We start from the raw sequence: 20220 nt of genomic DNA, 5'->3' as shown, positions 1-20220 counted from the left end.
ACTGGGTATATTGTTGTTGTTGTTCTTAAGAGGTGTATCAAGTCAAATAGGAATAAGTAACATTTTATAAATTCTGTTATTAGCGTTTGTGAACAATAGAGTTTGATTTAAAAAGTGCAATAAGTAAGGATGAGTCGATTTTTTTATTTATTTTGTGTTAATTTTATAATAATAAATCTTAATGCTTATGAGCAAGTCATGATAGTTTGATAGCCAAAATAAACAAGTTTGCTCGTCTGCATATAATGCTTATTCAAATACTAGCAATATCGCACGGGCCGAACATGTTTATTCGCATTAATTAACTAATTTTTAAGGTTTGTATTTTATAAATAACTTTTAAAAATTTGTCATTGTCATGACAAAGAAAATTGTTCATCGATGTGAAAAAGAAAATTAGTAAGAAGGTGAGGGAAAAAATTAATATTTTGATCCTAGATTTTTTTCTTTTAAATTCTTTAATATCTCATATGTATATCGACAAGTTAATATCCATCTCAATTAATTAACTGTTCAGATACAAATATAAGAATCATTGTGTTGCATATATTGGATTTTTTAAAAGCAAAACTAATAAAATATTTTTATAACATTAATTAAAAAATATTTTAATAAGGGGTAAATTAGTTACATTATAATATTTTATATTAACAATTATAGATAAAAAGAATTGTTACAGAGAAATCAAAGTTAGAAAGATATATGCTATATTGTAAATTACCAAATTAATTCTTAAATAACGTGAAAAGTCAAAAGTAATTGTCCACGTTAACATATCAAAAGAAATAAATTTTTCTTCTTTTTATTTTACCCTTTACATTAATTATTGATTTTCAAATCATTTTCTAAGGCTACTGAGACTATACTACACTAATAAATATGGATATTATGAGAAAAAATATATACTTCATTTATTAATTCTTACAAAACGTGAAAAGTCAAAAGTGAATAAGTAAAAGTGGACGGAGGAAATAAATATTTCAGAGAATTGTTAGTCCTCTCTTCACATTTAAAGTATTGAGAAATAAGGAAAACGGGATAGAAGTCGCTCCCTTTATTAGAGAGAGATAGGAGTACAATAGTAAAATATATCTTTTATTTATGATTTCTTAAGGGACATGTAAAACGGAAAGTGGACAACTAAGATGGGCCACAGAGAGTATATATTTTACCATAATATTCATATTTATTGGTGTATAGGGTCAATAGCCTTGGAAAATGATTTGAAAATGAGTAATTAATGTGAAGGGTAAAATTAACGTGGACAGTAAAAGAAGAAAAATCAACGTGGACAGTAAAAGTGCACCAGCGATGCATACATGAGAAGACAATAAATATTCAGTACTATGACATATATCCACATGAAATTAAAAAGTAGTTGGTTAAAGTGTCCAATTTATTGTCCACCTGGAATTAAAAGCTGTTGGTTGAAGTGTACAATTTATATAGCTCTTGGTACAAGTATTCATTGCGTGTACAATTTGTAAAGCTTGTGGTACAAGCATTTTATGCTGTGTTCGTCCACTCACTACACTTATATATAATAGAAATAAAGAAAAATATAGAATAGAAAAATAGACATATATTTTTAGTAATGTAACTAAGTAATATGAGACGAAGGGAGTACTCCATTTATTAATTCTTAAAGAATGTGAAATGTCGAGTCTATTAATTCTTAAAGAACGTGAAAAGTCAAGTAATTTGCCCAAGTAAAGAAGAGAATAAATATTCAGTACTATAATATATGTTTACGTGGGGTTTATTAATTTTTAAAGAACGTGAAAAGTCAAAAGTGAACAAGTAAAATTACACGGAGGAAAATAAATAAGTGCATACATGTATACATGAGAAGAGAATAAATATTAAGTACTATGACATATGTTCACATGAGATAAAAAGGTAGTTGGTTAAAGAGTACAAAGCCAAGTAATATGAGACGGAGGGAGTACTCCATTTATTAATTCTTAAAGAACGTGAAAAGTCAAGTAATATGGGACGGAAGGAATACTTCATTTATTAATTCTCAAAGAACGTGAAAAGTCAAAAGTGAATAAGTAAAAGTGCACGGAGGAAATAAATATGGGTCGAAGAATTAAAATTAAAGTGCATACATGAGAAGAGAATAAATATTCAGCAAGAACGTGAAAAGTCAAAAGTAAACAAATAAAAGTACACGGACTAAAAACATATGTGTCGGAGAATTAAAATTGAAGTGCATAAGTGTATACATGAGAAGAGAATAAATATTCAGTACTATAACATACGTTCCCGTGAGATTTATTAATTCTTAAAGAATGTGAAAAGTAAAAAATGAACAAATAAAAGTGCACGGAGAAAATAAATTTGTGTAGGAGAATTAAAATTGAACTGCATACGTCTATATATGAGAAGAGAATAAATATTCAGTAAGAACATGAAAAGTCAAAAGTGAACAAATAAAAGTATACGGAGAAAATAAATGTGTCGGAGAATTAAAATTAAAGTGCATATAGAATAGAAGAATAGACACATATTTTTAGTAATGTAGACAAGTACTATGAGACGAAGGGAGTATTCCATTTATTAATTATTAAAGAATGTGAAAAGTCGAGTATAATAATGTGGCCAAGTAATATGAGACGAAGGGAGTACTTTATTTATTAATTAATTCTTAAAGAACAAGTATAGTAATGTGACCAAGTAATACGAGACGAAGGGAGTACTTCATTTATTAATTTTTTAAAGAACGTGAAAAGTCAAGTAATTTGCCCAAGTAAAGAAGAGAATAAATATTCAGTACTATAACATATGTGTACGTGAGATTTATTAATTCTTAAAGAACGTGAAAAGTCAAAAGTGAATAAGTAAAAGTGTGCGGAGGAAATAAATAAGTGCATACGTATATACATGAGAAGAGAATAAATATTAAGTACTATGACGTATGTCCATGTGAGATAAAAAAGTAGTTGGTTAAAGAGTACAAATTATATAGCTTTTATTTTAGTATAAGCATTTATTGAGTGTACAATTTTTAAAGCTGTTGGTACAAGCATGAGAAGCTGTGTTAGTCCTCTTCCATGCTTATATATAATAGTCAAATAAATTTATGACTGGTAAAAAATCTACGGGTATGAGTATTATAAATATTTTTTCACAATAAAAAGGCAAAATGGAGATTGTATGTTCATCTGAATTACTACTTTTAATTTTGCGACAGATGGCATATATTATCGTATAATTATAAAGATATAATAAATCTAATTAAAAAATTTAAAACATGAACTCCTAAAAGTTAAATTCTAAATTACTCCCTCCGTTCCATAATAAGTGTTACCTTAGTAAAAAAAATTGTCCCATAATAAGTGTTACTTTAGAAAATCAAGACATAAATTGACTAATTTTTCCAACTCTACCCTTAGACAAAAACTACAAGTTAAAGTAACATCTAAATGATGATTGAAAAAGTCAAAAGATTTACTACTGATGCATATTCTAATCAAGAGGAAAAAATAGTTTATTTTTATTATATAGAAGTAATTTAGTAAACTTTACATTGTATCATTAGTTTTTTAATATGTGTTTTTATTTATTTATTAAAGTGAAATTTATTATGTGACTGAGGGAGTAGCAATTAGCGTATGGCCACTTGTGTTGCTTGCCATCACGGTGAAATTAGTGGTAACATGTGGGCACTAGCATCCAGAAAACAAAAACACAGGTACCAAAAGACAAGTATTGCTTGTCAGAATCCCACTGTAACTTGTGTATATAAAAATCGCTATCAGTCTGTACTTCCAAATAAATGATATTTATTTAGATTTCAATTGCAGTTGGCTATAATTATATCACAAAGCCGACTAGCTAAATTTGTAACCGTCTTTTTTTTTTTCGTTGTAAATAGTACGAAAATGTATTTTATTTTTCTAGTAGATCTGATTGGATGCCTGTTAAAAAAAAACAGATCTGATTGGATACTGGTTTTTCTAAGTTGAATACATAGGCCAACGACATGTTCATAGAGTGGACGAGATTTATGACCGACCATAAGTTTCTTTTTCTTTTTCATCAGTATATAAATAAACCTCGACTGATAGTCAATTTGTCATTGGTTAATTTTAGGGACGAGTTTTCTTGTACACGCTATCAAGTATTTGTATGGGCTACAAATTGGGCTTTCCCTGACTTTGGCTGAACAACGGGAAAAACTGGCGAATTGCCAACTTTTAGCCCTTTTAATTGGAAAAATAGTTAAATCCTTAAATTTCAAGATCATGTTCAGGATTTTCATTAGTGGAATTTAAAATTCTATAAAAGTAATTAATTTTTAAAGACGGCCGAAAAATGACCAGTAAACGCTGCTTTTATCGAACAATTGAGCTTAAACTTTTATGGTTCATGGATTGCAAATGCGTATGAGTCTGAATCATACGTGACATTGGTTTATGCAATGCGTACAAGATGCTAGGTCAGTAAACCAAGAATTAAATTTGTAAAAACTTAAAACTTTTGATGCTCCAAGAAAACCCTTGAAAAAAACTCTTCAAAGGTTTGCAAAGAGAAAATATTTGGGAAAAAAACATAAATGGGCAATATTTTAAAAATATTTTCAAAATTGTAAGAGTATTATTTGATTAGCATTCTGCGAGAGAATTCCGTGACAACTAGCTTAATCCTTTTTCAAAATATTAGGAAATGCTATGCTAATATTATGCTCAACTAAAGAAATGGGTTTCCTTATCTTTTATCTCTCTTCCAAAGAAGAAATTTGCCATAAATAATTTGCATATACATGCATAGTACATAATTGTTTTACCACGTATTCATAGAATAGTGATAATTTTTAGCAGAATTTTTTGTCGTAATATTGGTATATTTAATATATATTTCAGTTTATGCATCACATGTTCAGTATAATATGTATATTTTACTAAGTATATATTTTAAAAAAAAATCATGTATACAAACAATACACTTCTTATATATATAGACAATACATACTCAGAATATTATAAACTATACCATATATATACACACTAGTATAATTAGTAATTTACATCACATATTATAATCATACTCAGAATATTATTGGTATAATTATTTATACCTATTATTAATAATTGATTACTAGTATAATTAGTAATATACATCTCTTATTATAATTATATACTCATTATATTATTGGTATAATGAGTTATACTCATAATTAAATGTTAATAAAGAAGAGAGAGAAATAGAGTCTCACTGTCATAAATAACTCCCTGAAAACATTGAGGAAACGAATGTAAACTAAAGTGGGCCACAGTCCCTCGTTTAGTGGAATAATAAGGGAAAATTACATATATATATATATATATATATATATATATATATATATATATATATATATATATGTTAAGGAGAACTATTTACGAAACGTGACAATAGTTTTTCTTATTTACAAAATATAACAATATATTACGAAACATAACGGATTTTGATATATTTTTTATTTTTTATTTTTTTCCCGAATATATATTCTTTTTAAAAAAAATTAAAAAAATATAATTTTTATTTTTTTGATCAAAGGCTTAAAAAATTACCTCAATTTTTTGTGTATGAAATGTATATGTATGAGCGAAATTTTTAATATAATTTTCATACACAAAATTGTGAGCGAAAACTTTAAGCCTTGAATATTGTATGAAAGTTGTTACAATATTGTTGTAGTTGTATTAATTTTTCAGAAACCTAATATGAACATTATATACGAAAAATGTGAATGAAATTCTAAGTCTTGAGCGAGATATACACATTTTATACCATTCTCATGTATAAAATTTTGAGTGTAATGTTTAAGCTTTGATGAGATATACACACTTCATACATAAATTTTGAGCGATCTTTTTAAGCCTTGAGTAAGATATACACATTTCATACACAAAAATTTGAGCGATTATTTTAAGTATTGAATGTTGTATCAAAGTTGTATATAATATTGTTGTAGTTGTATTAATTTTACAGAAATCTAACATGAACTTTATACACAAAAATGTGAGTGAAATTTTAAGACTTGAGCGAGATACAAGTTTCATACTGTTTTCATACACATAATTTGAGGGGATTTTTAAAGCTTTGAATGAGATATACACATTTCATATATTTTTCATACGTTTCATACACTAAAATTTGAGCGAACTTTTTAAGCCTTGAACAAGGTATACACATTTCATACACCTTTCATACATAAAATTTTGAGCTATTTTTTTTTAAAAAAAGTAATTTTTTTATTTTTATTTTTAAAAAAAGTATGTTTTGTATAGGGTTTTTAATGTTATGTTTTGTAAATATAAAACTATCGTCACGTTTCGTAAATATTTCTCCTTAAGATGTATATATACATAGTTGTCCTTAATTTGAAATGTGAATCCTAAACTTAGGGAATAAATGACCAGATGTAAATGTTCCAAAAAGAAATAAAATCTGCTATTATTGAAGAAATCTAAGAACTATGCTAATTTTGTTCCTAAATTTTATATCGTGACTAACAGTGTAAATTTCTCAGAATATTTGGTTAGGGTGCCTATGATTGTTGGTCTCAGGCCTGTAAATCTCCATCATATACTTAAGTTTCATGGAGAGCTGCCTAAGGCCCAATATGTTACCAAATGCCCAGAATAGATGGCCCTTGCTTCTCTCAAACTCAACATAAAATCGGCCCATTCATTTGGAGGAACTTAAGATGTTTCGAAGAAGATAAAGGCTGATATCATCTTTTTGTTTATTTTTGGTACAAACTGTCCTTCACTGTGATTTTTAGTATTTCCTATTGTCGCATTAATAGTCCATTTATGAACCGTCTCATACATAGTACTATATTTTGCTTTCTTAATAAAAAGTATACAGAGAATTCTATATATTGACATGATAAAGCTATCTTAAATGACATTCTCTCATTTCATCTCATCCTCGGTCGCTGTCACTTGCGTCTTTGTCATGTGTGATCATCTTTAATGTTGCCCAATCTTGGAGTCCGGAGCCTGAATGGTATAAAAATACACGGTATAAATCAAAAGGGAATGACCAAAAATTTATATACCAAAACGGGTATAACGTGGAAATTTATATACCAAAACGGGTATAACGTGGATCAGTCCACGTTATACCCCAATTTTTTTTTTCATATGTCAGACAATCACCGAAAAATTTTAAAAAAAAATTAAAATATATAAAGTGGATCAGTCCACATTATACAATATCTAATACATTAGGTATATGTTAAAGTCACTTCAGTTTTAGACACGAGCACGAGATGTTCATTAATATCCAATATGTCAAGTCTAAAGAGTGTGCTTCATCTTTGAAGATCATGACTCTAGCTGTGAGTACTCGTACAAATATATTTTGTAAAACGTGGACTAATCCACGTTATACAAAATATATTGTATAACGTGGATCAGTCCACGTTATAACTTCATTAATTTTTTCCCCCGTTTTACAAATACTTGGTAAGACGTTGCCTCTATTTAAATCACATTCGGCTGTGTTTTTAATAAAAAAAATTTATTGATTTTTTTAATTTTTAAAGCATATAGTTAATTTCAGTGATTAACTCAAATAAATATTTTAACACATGCAATAATTAGATATGTTAAAATAAATAACACATATTTAATTATTGCATGTGTTAAAAAATCAATAACACATATTTAATTATTGCATGTGTTAAAATAAATATGTTAAAATAAATAACACATATTTAATTATTGTATGTGTTAAAAAAATCAATAACACATATTTAATTATTGCATGTGTTAAAATATTTATTTGAGCTAATCACTGAAATTAACTATATGCTTTAAAAATTAAAAAAATCAATAATTTTTTTTTATTAAAAACACAACCGAATATGATTTAAATAGAGGCAACATCTTACCAAGTATTTGTAAAACGGGGGAAAAAAATTAATGAAGTTATAACGTGGACTGATCCACGTTATACAATATATTTTATATAACGTGGATCAGTCCACGTTTTACAAAATATATTTGTACGAGTACTCACAGCTAGAGTCATGATCTTCAAAGATGAAGCACACTCTTTAGACTTGACATATTGGATATTAATGAACATCTCGTGCCCATGTCTAAAACTGACATGACTTTAACATATACCTAATGTATCAGATATTGTATAACGTGGACTGATCCACGTTATACAAATAATTTTGTATAACGTGGATCAGTCCACGTTATACATTTTAATTTTTTTTTAAATTTTTTTTTCGGTGATTGTCTGACAGATGAAAAAAAATTTGGGGGTATAACGTGGATCAGTCCACGTTATATCCATTTTGGTATATAAATTTTTGGCCATCGCCTTTTAATTTATACCGTGTATTTTTATACCTTTAGGCTCCGGACTCCCCAATCTTGTATGCCTATTTTAACGTCTACATTTCTATAACATTCATTTTGCTGATATGTTGGGCTTTAAAAGCCCAACCTTCACTCTAACGTAACACGGTTGGTCTCACAATGTTCAATGATACTTTGCTTTTCATTTTTAGGTATTATCCTATCCCATGACACTGCTGTAGTACTCGTATATTTTAAGTTTTTAACCATCTTATATCAGTTTAGTTGTTTATTTGATGAAAGAATTAATATAGGATGAATAAATTAGTCAGATTACTATATTAATTCAATGTATTACATCTTCATTTTCATGTGGGATCCTCCAAGAAAATGCCATCTCGTCATTTCAAATATTATGCTTTTTAAAGAATCCGACACACAGCTTAGTGTCGGCTCAACCATGAGAAGCAATAACGCTCTTCTTCACAGCACTACAACCATGAGAAGCAACTTGGATCACTCCATCAGCGTGGAACTTGCTAAAGTTGTTTAGATAATAATGTAAACGGAAAAGGGCCAAATATACCCTTGTACTATCGGAAAAGGGCCAAATATATCCCTTGTTATACTTTGGGTCCAAATATACCCCTACCGTTATACTATTGGTTCAAATATACCTCTCCACCGTTAAAGTTGTTCAAGGTGGAAATCTAATCCTATGTGTCACTAACATTTGATGAGGTGGATGCCACGTGGCATGCCACATCATCGCCACTAACCCATTTTACCCCTTCCTTATATATATTTGTTTTTCCAGCCCTAAAGTTTTCTTCCCTCCATCACCATTACCACCATTACTGCCACATAAGTTGGAGATGGTATGTTTGTGTACGGAAAATAGAAAGTATATATAGATAGGAGAATTAGTGTCAGCAAATTAGTTGCTGCCCTTTCAGCATTACAAATAGATGCTGCTAAAGTTCCCATCGACAGCAAAAACTTCTCTGCTATAAATAAGTAATTGACAGTCCAAGCTTCAGTAGCATCTAGGGCCAATTAAAAAGAAAATCGAATTAAGTTTCATATATAAATGATACAAAATAAACCACTAAAACCGAAAAGATAGGGGAACTTGATAAAGTCCATATACTGGGTTCCCTACAGACAATTTGTCGCTGCCCCAACTAAAAAACCTATTGGCTGTTATTGCAAACGACGTGCAACAACTTTTTGTTGTTGCCAAAAATACTTTTTTCAATAATAGTCAATATTATAGCAACAAAATTAAATTGTTTCGCAACAAAAAAAAAAAAAAGTTCATTAAAAGATTCATCAGATATGCCAACAATAAAACTAAGTTGTTGTCAAATATTGAATTTTGACAACTATATTATTTTTGTTGCCAAAAGAACTGTTGTCATTTCTATACTATCTTGTAGTGTAATATTGGACATATCTCTTGACTTCAACAGCAGCACAATCTATCAAATTGTGGAATATCTGAATCGGTTTCATATTACTGGGAACATCATGAATGAAGGCGAGCTAATGTTACTTGCAGTTGCTTTTCTATGTTCGTACTATATGTTTATATAGGGAAATATTCTTTCAAGTTAATAAAACGGTAGCCGTTTGTGTTAGGTGTGGAATTGGCCAAACAAGTCAATTCTTTTGTTCACATAGTCGTGATGTAAGCGCTTACCTCATAATAGTTGTGATGTAAGCGCTTACCTCATCATAGGAAATTCATTCCTATAAATAGGTAGCTTATGGTTCATTTGTAAGATATCATTAAGATCATTTGCTATACACATCCCAAGAGAGAAAAAATCTAAGAGAAATACTCTTAGCGAAAGACCTAAGTAAGAGAAGGTCTTTGAGAGAATTTTCTGTGGTAAAATTCTTGAGTGTAATTGGAATTGGGGTTGTGAGGTTGAGTGTTGTAAACACTTGTAATATTTCTTCTTTAATAAGATCTGCAGCAGCAACGTGTACGTAGCTCTCACATTGAGGGTGAACCACTATAAATCTGTGTGTGCTATTTATTCTTCGCTTACATCACAACGTAAGTAGGTTCTGTCTAAGGAGGTTGGTATTTAAGTGGTCCAGCTGTGACCCTCCAATCTTTCCTGGGAACCTGCTTACAAAGGTCGGATTTGGGATTCAAATCCTAACAACTGGTATCAGAGCAACAGGTTGTGTTGTGATTTAGAAACGATGGGAGGCGAAGATGGTACAACGCACGACATCGGTAAATTCGATGGTACAGATTTTGCGTTCTGGAGAATGCAAATTGAAGATTATTTATATGGCAGAAAGCTTCATGAACCTCTGAGTCCAAAACCAGAGGAGATGAAGCAAGCAGATTGGGATCTCCTCGACAGAAAAGTTCTGGGAGTCATTCGACTGACGCTGTCGAAGAACGTTGCTCACATGTGGCAAAGGAGAAGACCACCGCAGATATGATGAAGGTATTGTCTGACATGTATGAGAAACCTTCGGCAAATAATAAGGTATTTCTCATGAAGAAACTATTTCATCTAAAGATGATGGAAAATGCTCATGTTGCTGCACACGTAAATGAATTCAATACCATTGTAAATCAATTGTCATCGGTAAAAATTGACTTTGATGATGAAGTGCAAGCTCTAATTTTGTTGGCATCCCTACCAAATAGCTGGGAGCCAATGAGAGCAGCGGTTAGTAATTCTATCGGCAGTGGCAAACTAAAGTTCAACGATGTTAGGGATCGTATCCTTGCTGAGGAAGTGCGCAGGACAGATTCTGGAGAGGCATCGACAAGTTCTGCTTTTAATGTTGAAAACAGAAGCAGAAATTATGACAGAAACAACAACCGCAATAGGGGCAGATCGAAGTCAAGGAATGGCAGGGGTCAATCCAGACCAGGACGAACACATGAGTGTTGGAACTATGGAAAACCAGGTCACTTCAAGAAGAACTGCAGGGCGCCAAAGAAGGAGGACAACAAGGGGGCTGGAATCAACGCTGCTACGGAAGACATTGGCGATGTGTTGTTGCTATCGGTTGACAGCCCGATAGACTCTTGGGTGCTTGACTCAGGAGCGTCCTTTCATACCACCCCACATCATGATATAATGACAAACTACGTGGCTGGGAATCTCGGGAAAGTTTATTTAGCCGATGGAGAGCCGCTAGACGTTGTTGGCACGGGAGACATTAATTTGAAGATGTCAAATGGATCCTCGTGGAAGATTACAAAAGTTAGACATGTTCCAAAGCTGATGCGAAACCTGATTTCAGTAGGTCAGCTTGATGATGAGGGATATGATCTCAACTTTGGTAATGGGTCTTGGAAGGTGGCGAAAGGTGCTATGGTAGTTGGCCGAGGAAAGAAGATTGGCACTCTCTACATGACGGATAGCTGTCGTGATATTGTTGTTGTGGTTGACAACACAAAGAAGACAGATTTGTGGCATTGTCGGCTTGGGCATATCAGCCAGAAGGGGATGAAGCTGTTGGTGACAAATGGCTTAATTCCGGAGCTGAAGACGGTGGACCTTCATACGTGTGAGAGCTGTATTCTGGGAAAACAAAAGCGAGTAAGCTTCTCAAGTGCAGGCAGAGAGTTGAAGGTCGAAAAGCTGGAATTGGTGCACACAGACGTGTGGGGACCTACCACTGTACCCTCCCTTGGAGGATCACACTACTACGTGACCTTCATTGATGATTCAACCAGGAAGGTATGGGTTTATTTTATGAAAAATAAATCTGATGTGTTTAGTGTATTCAAAAGATGGAAAGCCATGGTCGAGAATGAAACAAACCTCAAGTTGAAGTGTTTGAGGTCCGACAACGGCGGAGAATACACTGATGGTGATTTCAAACGGTACTGTGCCGATAATGGGATCAAGATGATGAAGACTATTCCTGGAACGCCGCAACAGAATGGAGTAGCCGAAAGAATGAACCGAACGTTGAACGAGCGAGCTCGGAGTATGAGAATACACTCTGGACTGCCCGAGACATTCTGGGCAGATGCAGTCAATACCGCGGCCTTCTTAATTAACCGAGGACCGTCAGTTCCCTTGGATTTCAGAATTCCAGAAGAAGTCTGGAGTGGCAAGAAGGTAAATCTTTCATTTCTGAAAGTGTTCGGTTGCTTATCATATGTTCATAATGATGATACGGCTAGAAGCAAGCTTGATCCAAAATCAAAGAAGTGTTACTTTATTGGCTATGGTGACACCGAGCTTGGGTACCGATTTTGGGATGAACAAAATCGGAAGATCATCCGAAGCAGGAATGTTGTCTTTAACGAAGAGGTACTGTACAAACACAAGCTGCAAAAGAATTCAGAATGTCAGGACAAGGAATCGGAAATAGTCGATTTGAGGGACTTTCCGGCACCTGAGCCGCAGCCAGGTACAACCGAGGCAGAGGAACAAAAAATCCGAGAAGGTGCTGATGAAAATGCTGATTCTGAAACAAATAAACAAACGCCAATCACAGAGCTGCGTAGATCATCCAGGATCAGGAAGCCGCTTCACAGGTACTCTCCATCCCTCAACTACATTCTACTCACTGATAGAGGGGAGCCGGAATGCTATGAAGAAGCAATGCAAGTCGATGAATCGACTAAGTGGGAGCTGGAAATGAAGGATGAAATGGATTCACTATCGGCAAATCATACATGGGAATTATCCGAGTTGCCAAAGGATAAAAAGGCATTGCAAAACAAATGGGTTTATCGGATAAAGGAAGAACCCAATGGAAGCAAGCGTTATAAAGCAAGGTTGGTTGCAAAGGGATTTCAACATAAAGAAGGCATTGACTATACGGAGATCTTCTCTCCCGTAGTCAAGATGGTGACTATCAGAACTGTTCTTGGGCTGGTAGCAAAGGAAAATCTACATCTGCAACAGATGGACGTGAAAACTGCATTTCTTCACGGTGATCTAGACGAGGAAATCTACATGCGACAGCCGGAGGGATTCAAAATCAAAGGAAAGGAGAATCTGGTGTGCAAACTTCAAAAGAGTCTGTACGGACTAAAACAGGCTCCAAGACAGTGGTATTTAAAGTTTGACAGCTTTATGAAGAAAGCTGATTTTTCAAGGTGCGAGGCAGATCACTGCTGTTACTTTAAAAAATTTGAAGACTCGTACATGATACTGCTACTCTATGTCGACGACATGCTAATCGTAGGAGCAAACCTACAGGAGATTGATCGGTTGAAAAAAGGGTTATCGGAAGAGTTTGCAATGAAGGATTTGGGAGCTGCAAAGCAAATCCTTGGGATGAGAATCGACCGAAGCAAGGAGGGCATCAAACTCCCACAAGAAGAATATGTGAGGAAAGTTATCAAAAGGTTTAACATGCATGATGCCAAGCCAGTTAGCACTCTCTTGGCTGGACACTTTCGGTTGTTAAAGGATCAGTCGCCGACAACCGAGGATGAGAAGAAGCAGATGGACAAGATACCTTATGCATCTGCAATCGGTAGTCTTATGTATGCAATGATATGTACAAGGCCAGACATTGCACATGCAGTGGGAGTTGTCAGCCGATTTATGAGCAATCCGGGAAAGCAACACTGGGAGGCTGTGAAGTGGATATTCAGATATCTGAAAGGCAGCTCGAGTTCAGCTCTGTATTTCCGAAAATCAAAAACAGGATTGCAAGGGTATGTTGATGCTGACAACGGTGGTGATATTGATAGCAGAAAGAGCATATCCGGGTATGTTTACACCTTCGGAGGTACTGCAATCTCTTGGGTTTCCAAGTTGCAAAAGATAGTAGCTCTCTCTAGTTGTGAGACTGAGTACGTTGCTGTGACGGAGGCCACAAAGGAAATGATGTGGCTACAATCTTTTCTGCGGGAATTGGATCAGGACCACGAGGGAAGTGTGCTATATTGTGATAGCCAAAGCGCCATTCATTTGGCAAAGAACCCGGTTTACCATGCTCGAACGAAGCACATACAACTCCGGTACCATTTCATTAGATCAGCTTTGGAAGATGGAGCGCTAGTGCTTGAGAAGATCGCAGGGAGTCAGAATCCAGCAGACATGCTGACAAAGGCAGTGACGATAGACAAACTGAAGCTATGCTCAACTTCAGTTGGCCTGCACGAAGTATGAAAGTAGGAAAGAGCTGCTGCATCGATCAAAGTGTGAAGACAAATTAAAATTAGTCTTCAAGTGGGAGATTTGTTAGGTGTGGAATTGGCCAAACAAGTCAATTCTTTTGTTCACATAGTCGTGATGTAAGCGCTTACCTCATAATAGTTGTGATGTAAGCGCTTACCTCATCATAGGAAATTCATTCCTATAAATAGGTAGCTTATGGTTCATTTGTAAGATATCATTAAGATCATTTGCTATACACATCCCAAGAGAGAAAAAATCTAAGAGAAATACTCTTAGCGAAAGGCCTAAGTAAGAGAAGGTCTTTGAGAGAATTTTCTGTGGTAAAATTCTTGAGTGTAATTGGAATTGGGGTTGTGAGGTTGAGTGTTGTAAACACTTGTAATATTTCTTCTTTAATAAGATCTGCAGCAGCAACGTGGACGTAGCTCTCACATTGAGGGTGAACCACTATAAATCTGTGTGTGCTATTTATTCTTCGCTTACATCACAGCGTAAGTAGGTTCTGTCTAAGGAGGTTGGTATTTAAGTGGTCCAGCTGTGACCCTCCAATCTTTCCTGGGAACCTGCTTACAAAGGTCGGATTTGGGATTCAAATCCTAACAGTTTGTTGCAATAAAAACGTTGGATTTTGCTGTCGAATATTTTATTAATAGATATGAAGATTTAAGTATTTTCATTCAAAGTTCTAAATTAGAGGCAAAGTTCTAGTGTCAAAAACCCAAAAATTTTAACTTAAAACCTAAAAATTTGAAAAGGAGGTTTACTACATTCCTTATTCCATGACTATACATGAAAAATTATAATGAACTTTTCTAAATATTGATTATAACTTTTTGACACAAAACGTAATTTTCTAGTGGTTATAATGAGGTTTTTGGTGAAGAATTAAAATTAATTATAACTTAAGATATTGAATCATATGTCAATATACAAGAGAAATATGATTTTTTATATTAAAAAGGCTTGAAAATGGTATTTAATGCGTTCCCACTCACATGCTACTTTTGCTAAATGTTTTAAAATTTTGGAAAATAAAAACTTGAAAACTCGAAAAGGAGATTTATTTTATTCCTAATATCATCATACAAGGAAATTAAAAAAAAATGTTAGTTAAAAATTTCAAATAATGAACAAAGTCAATAATGAAGGTTTTTAATCATTATTTGTAATTACAGTTTTTTCCGACATATAATACATTTGTGAAGGATAAAAAAGTTGATCCACATTAATTTGTGTTGGAGTTTTGTGCTTTTTATAATAGTATAGATAATATATAATTTTTCTAACTATCACAAATAAAAGGTTTCATTTTTTTTTTTGGTAGATTTAGTTGGGGTTATTCAAATGAGTGAGCAAATTAAGTGAGTTTTTATCTCTCATTGTTATGTATCCCATTATATATAATTAGTTCTGATTTATCCTTCTTCCCATACATTCGATCTCCTTTTTTGCCTGTTCATTACGATTTCATGTTTCTAAACTCGATTTTTCTTAACAACTATTTCAATTTATCCATTAACGAAATGTTTGACAGAATTAATTCTTAAAATGATAAATATTTAGTTTGCATTTAAAAGAATTAAAAGAGTGAACTTTAAATAAAAATGTACATGAATTTTACTAAGAATTATATGATATCTTATTAAGTTTTGACTTTGGGTTACTAATTGTAGTGAATCGCCCTTATGTATGTTTACACTTAGTTAATTATCTCAACTGATGAGTTACAAATATTTGTTTTATTTGTTACTCTATTCTAACATATGAACAATTTTAGGATTGTATGAAAAATTTAGTGATTTCTATCTTGATATTTGTTTGTACGTATGTTGTTTATATGAATATCACGGTGATATTGAATATAAGTGAATAAGTGATACTTTCATTGAGTTGTGTATGCAATTAATTCGACATTCACACACACATCCGAAGTCTAATGTATGTTTATACTTAGTTCTGATTATCTCAATTGATAAGTAACTAATATTCGATTTATTTTAGGGATGATCAGTCAACATAAATCATCGAATTTAATATCTATACAGATTATATAGAGAACCTCCTTGACATTGATTGATTTTTAACCTATTTCCTGCTTAATTTCAAGCTAGCATTAGTTGTTTAGGGGTGGCTAATCAACATTGATCATCGAATTTAGTATATATATTGAGTATATAAAATTGTTGATATTGATTAATTTTTAAAACTGTTACCTGCTTAATTTCAAGCCTAAATTAGTTTTTTAGGGATGACCAATGATCAATAGCCAGTAGCGTTGTGTCTTAGAATCATCAGAAGCAACTTGATACCTTTGTAATATTAAGCAACTTGATACCTTTGTAATATTAAAAATATATCATGTAACTTGTGTAATGTGCTACTACTTTTTTTTTTTTTAACACGTGTGATCACCAAGTTTGTGATATTTTCATTGGATGATTCAGCAGGAATTGGCAGTCTATTATGCCATAAAATAAAGGAGAAAGTGTCAAAAATACCCCTCCACTTTGGGAAAAAGGCCAAAATATCTTCCATTATAAATTTGGATCTAAAATATCCCCACCATCATTAAAGTTTTCAAATATACTCATGTCTTAACTGAAAAGTTCCAAGAAAATCCGATTTTATTTTTAAATCCGCTCCCTTTAAACCCGACCCAACTAAATAAAAAAACCATATGGGTTACCCACTCCTATGCCTAATGGCTCCAGATGTAGGACTCGGGAACAAGTTGGTCGCATATGGATTTTTTATGTAGTTTGGTCGGGTTTAAATGGAGCGGATTTGAAAATAAAATCGAGTTACTTTGGGGATTTCCGTTAAGATAGGGGTATATTTGAAAACTTTAATGACCGAAGGGGTATTTTTTATCCAAATTTATAACGGAGGTAATTTTTAACCCTATTCTCAAAATAGAGGGGCATTTTTGACCCTTTGCCCTAAAATAAAATATTGGATCATCTCATTTTTTTATAAAGAAATGAAAGTTTACTATGCCCGGAGAATCAATCATCAGAATTAGACCGAAATGGATGCCATGTAAGATATCTCTGGAAATAATATGCCAAATAATGGGAATGGACTGATGTAAATTATAAAGTCACGCGTGCGTTGACTAATCTGGTAAAAAACCATTGTCTTTTAGAAACAATTATTACCTTTATGATTATTTCTACCTTCTTGTCACTTTTATCGTAATAATTGAGCTTAAGCTTTTGACTTTTCAATTTAATCCATTCTCCACCACTTAACTTATCTTTGTCTGAATTGTCTCTCAAGCACTGGAATTCACTGTAATTCGGATTAGGCCTATAGGATTAGCAAACATTCTGAAAACTATTCTAAAGCATAAAAACGTACAGCTGCTCTGTCTGAAATTTATTTCTTGAATCAAACCAAGATATTTTTGTAAAATTAAAACAACCCAAATATATACGAGCTTTACTAAGATCGAGTATCTTGTATTGGCTATTTAAGATCGAGTACTACTTATTTGTAAGGACAAAAGAACAAATATTTAAACGACAACTGGTTGTTGAATAGAATTAATTTATGCATGAGCTATATTTCATTATTTCAAATTTCAATTATACCACATGTGAGAGGGTGGAACATCTTATGATTGAACCCTTTGACTTTGGCTCTCAAAGCTGAGAAATTTCTGTTGATAGATGTGATGATAAGCTTTGCGCATGGAGCATTTCCCTTGAGCAGTAAATCAACTATTCTTTTACGACAAATTCAGTATTAGGAGTGTCAAATGGGCCATTTGGACTAAAGTTGGGCGGGTCATGATGGGCTGAACCTATAGATGGGTCAAAGCCCATCCTTGCCCAAAACTTGTTTAGGCTAAGATGGACTGGGTCAAGATGGGCTAAATGATGGTCATAACCAGTGGCAGACCCAGGATTCAATGGTCCGCTAAATGAAGGTCATAACCAGTGGCATATCCAGGATTCAATGGTCCTCGGTGCTTACCTTAAAATCAACAAAAAATATTTGCGTTGTATGGAATTTGAACTTGCCTCCTCCATGGCTTACTTTAAAGCCTACAACCATTTAACCATAGCACCAACAACTTTTATTGTTTCTTGGGTGCTATTTATTATTTTATACTGAAATTTCAATATTTTAAATATGTCTACATAGAGTATCCTCCTCAGTTAATGGGTGCTCAAGCACCAAAAAGTAATGCATGGGTCCGCCCCTAGTAATAACCCAACCCGCCTAACTTAACCCACCTTTTCAACATTTGGAGAAACTAAAAATATCGATATTCTTTGGTTGCAAATATTCTCTCGCTCATGGTTTTCTAAATAAACCGTGTTTTGAAAATCAAATTTAAATATTTTTTTTGATAAAAAAAAAACTCAAACCTATGCTTTTACTCAAAATAATAAAGATATTCACCGTAAATATTTCCTCATAAGTTAAATAAGTTATCGAGTACATAAATTATATTCGAAGTTATTTCGAAAAATGTTAATTGACGAATAGTGATTTTGTCAGATTCCTCCCTTTTACCCCTTTGTCTTATTTATATATTTTTATGGTTGTCTTGTACCTAACTAAGAGCGGAAAACATGTGTCGGGTATAAGTGGGTCAAAATGGGTCAAGCAAAAATGGATAAGTATAGATCCTCAGAAAAAAAATTAAAACTTAGAAATAAAGCATTATTAGTAAAAGAAAATTACAATAAGGAAAATAAAAATTAAAAAAAAAAAGTTAAAAATAAAAATAAAAAAATTACAAAAATAAATATAAATAATAATTAAAAAAGAAGTTAATCTTGTTTGGTAGCTTTATGCTTACGAATGGAGGACAATTGACTGGTCAGTTTGGGCTCACTTGATGGGTAATTTTTGGTTGATGATTTGTGATTAGTCAACTTGGGCTAGTCCAAATCAGTCCATCTTCGAAAACGCTCTAGCCTAATCCCATTAGAGCTTGGGCGGGTTATGTAGGTCAAATGGGTTTGACCCAGTTTTGCAACCCCTATTCAGCATTTAGAGTTAATATATTCAAAAGAAGCATGATTTAATTTATTTTATACACATAGCAATCAATTTAATGCACTTGAATCTTAAATAAGTTGAATTCATTTATATCATTCATTAACACAGATATTTTGATTTTGATTTTCTTTACAGACAAGTGAGACACACGTATATTATTTGTATATATGTAGGGACAGAAATACAAGTCCAGATACTACACAGTAACTTTTGCTCAAGCAGTGTATTTGTGTTAAGAAATTTATTGTACATGTAGACATACACTTGAAATCGTCATTTTAAAATTCAAAATCCATAAAATTGAAATTATGGCTTCGCCTCTTATTCAAATTAAAAATAAGGAATGCAATCATATCCCGTGTTAAGTCAGCTTCCACATTATCCAGTTCATGTATCTCAATAAACGTATTATTAGCAAATTGTGATATTATAACAAATAGTAACAAAGTAAGAGGAGAACCCACTCAATGCACTAATGAATGAAGATAGCTCTCGCGCATGCCGCTAAAGAGTTTATTCAAGTTTTGGATAATGATATGATGTTTTAGCTATTTGTATCTATACTTCCCATACTAGGATAAAAAAGATAAGTGAAACTAAAGACTAAAAAGGAATATAAATAATTTAAAGAGAAAAATAGATCAATCAATGTAGGGGACGACGTGGCTGCAATCATTGAAAGCCGATAGCAATGATTAAGTTTCCAGCTAATGATATTAGTAGAACTCAAAATGTTTTAGCCGCTTTCAGGCGTGGTAAAA

The sequence above is a fragment of the Lycium barbarum genome, chromosome 2 (assembly GCF_019175385.1).
Source record: "Lycium barbarum isolate Lr01 chromosome 2, ASM1917538v2, whole genome shotgun sequence".
Lineage (NCBI taxonomy): Eukaryota > Viridiplantae > Streptophyta > Magnoliopsida > Solanales > Solanaceae > Lycium > Lycium barbarum.
This window is presented reverse-complemented; position numbering follows the sequence as displayed.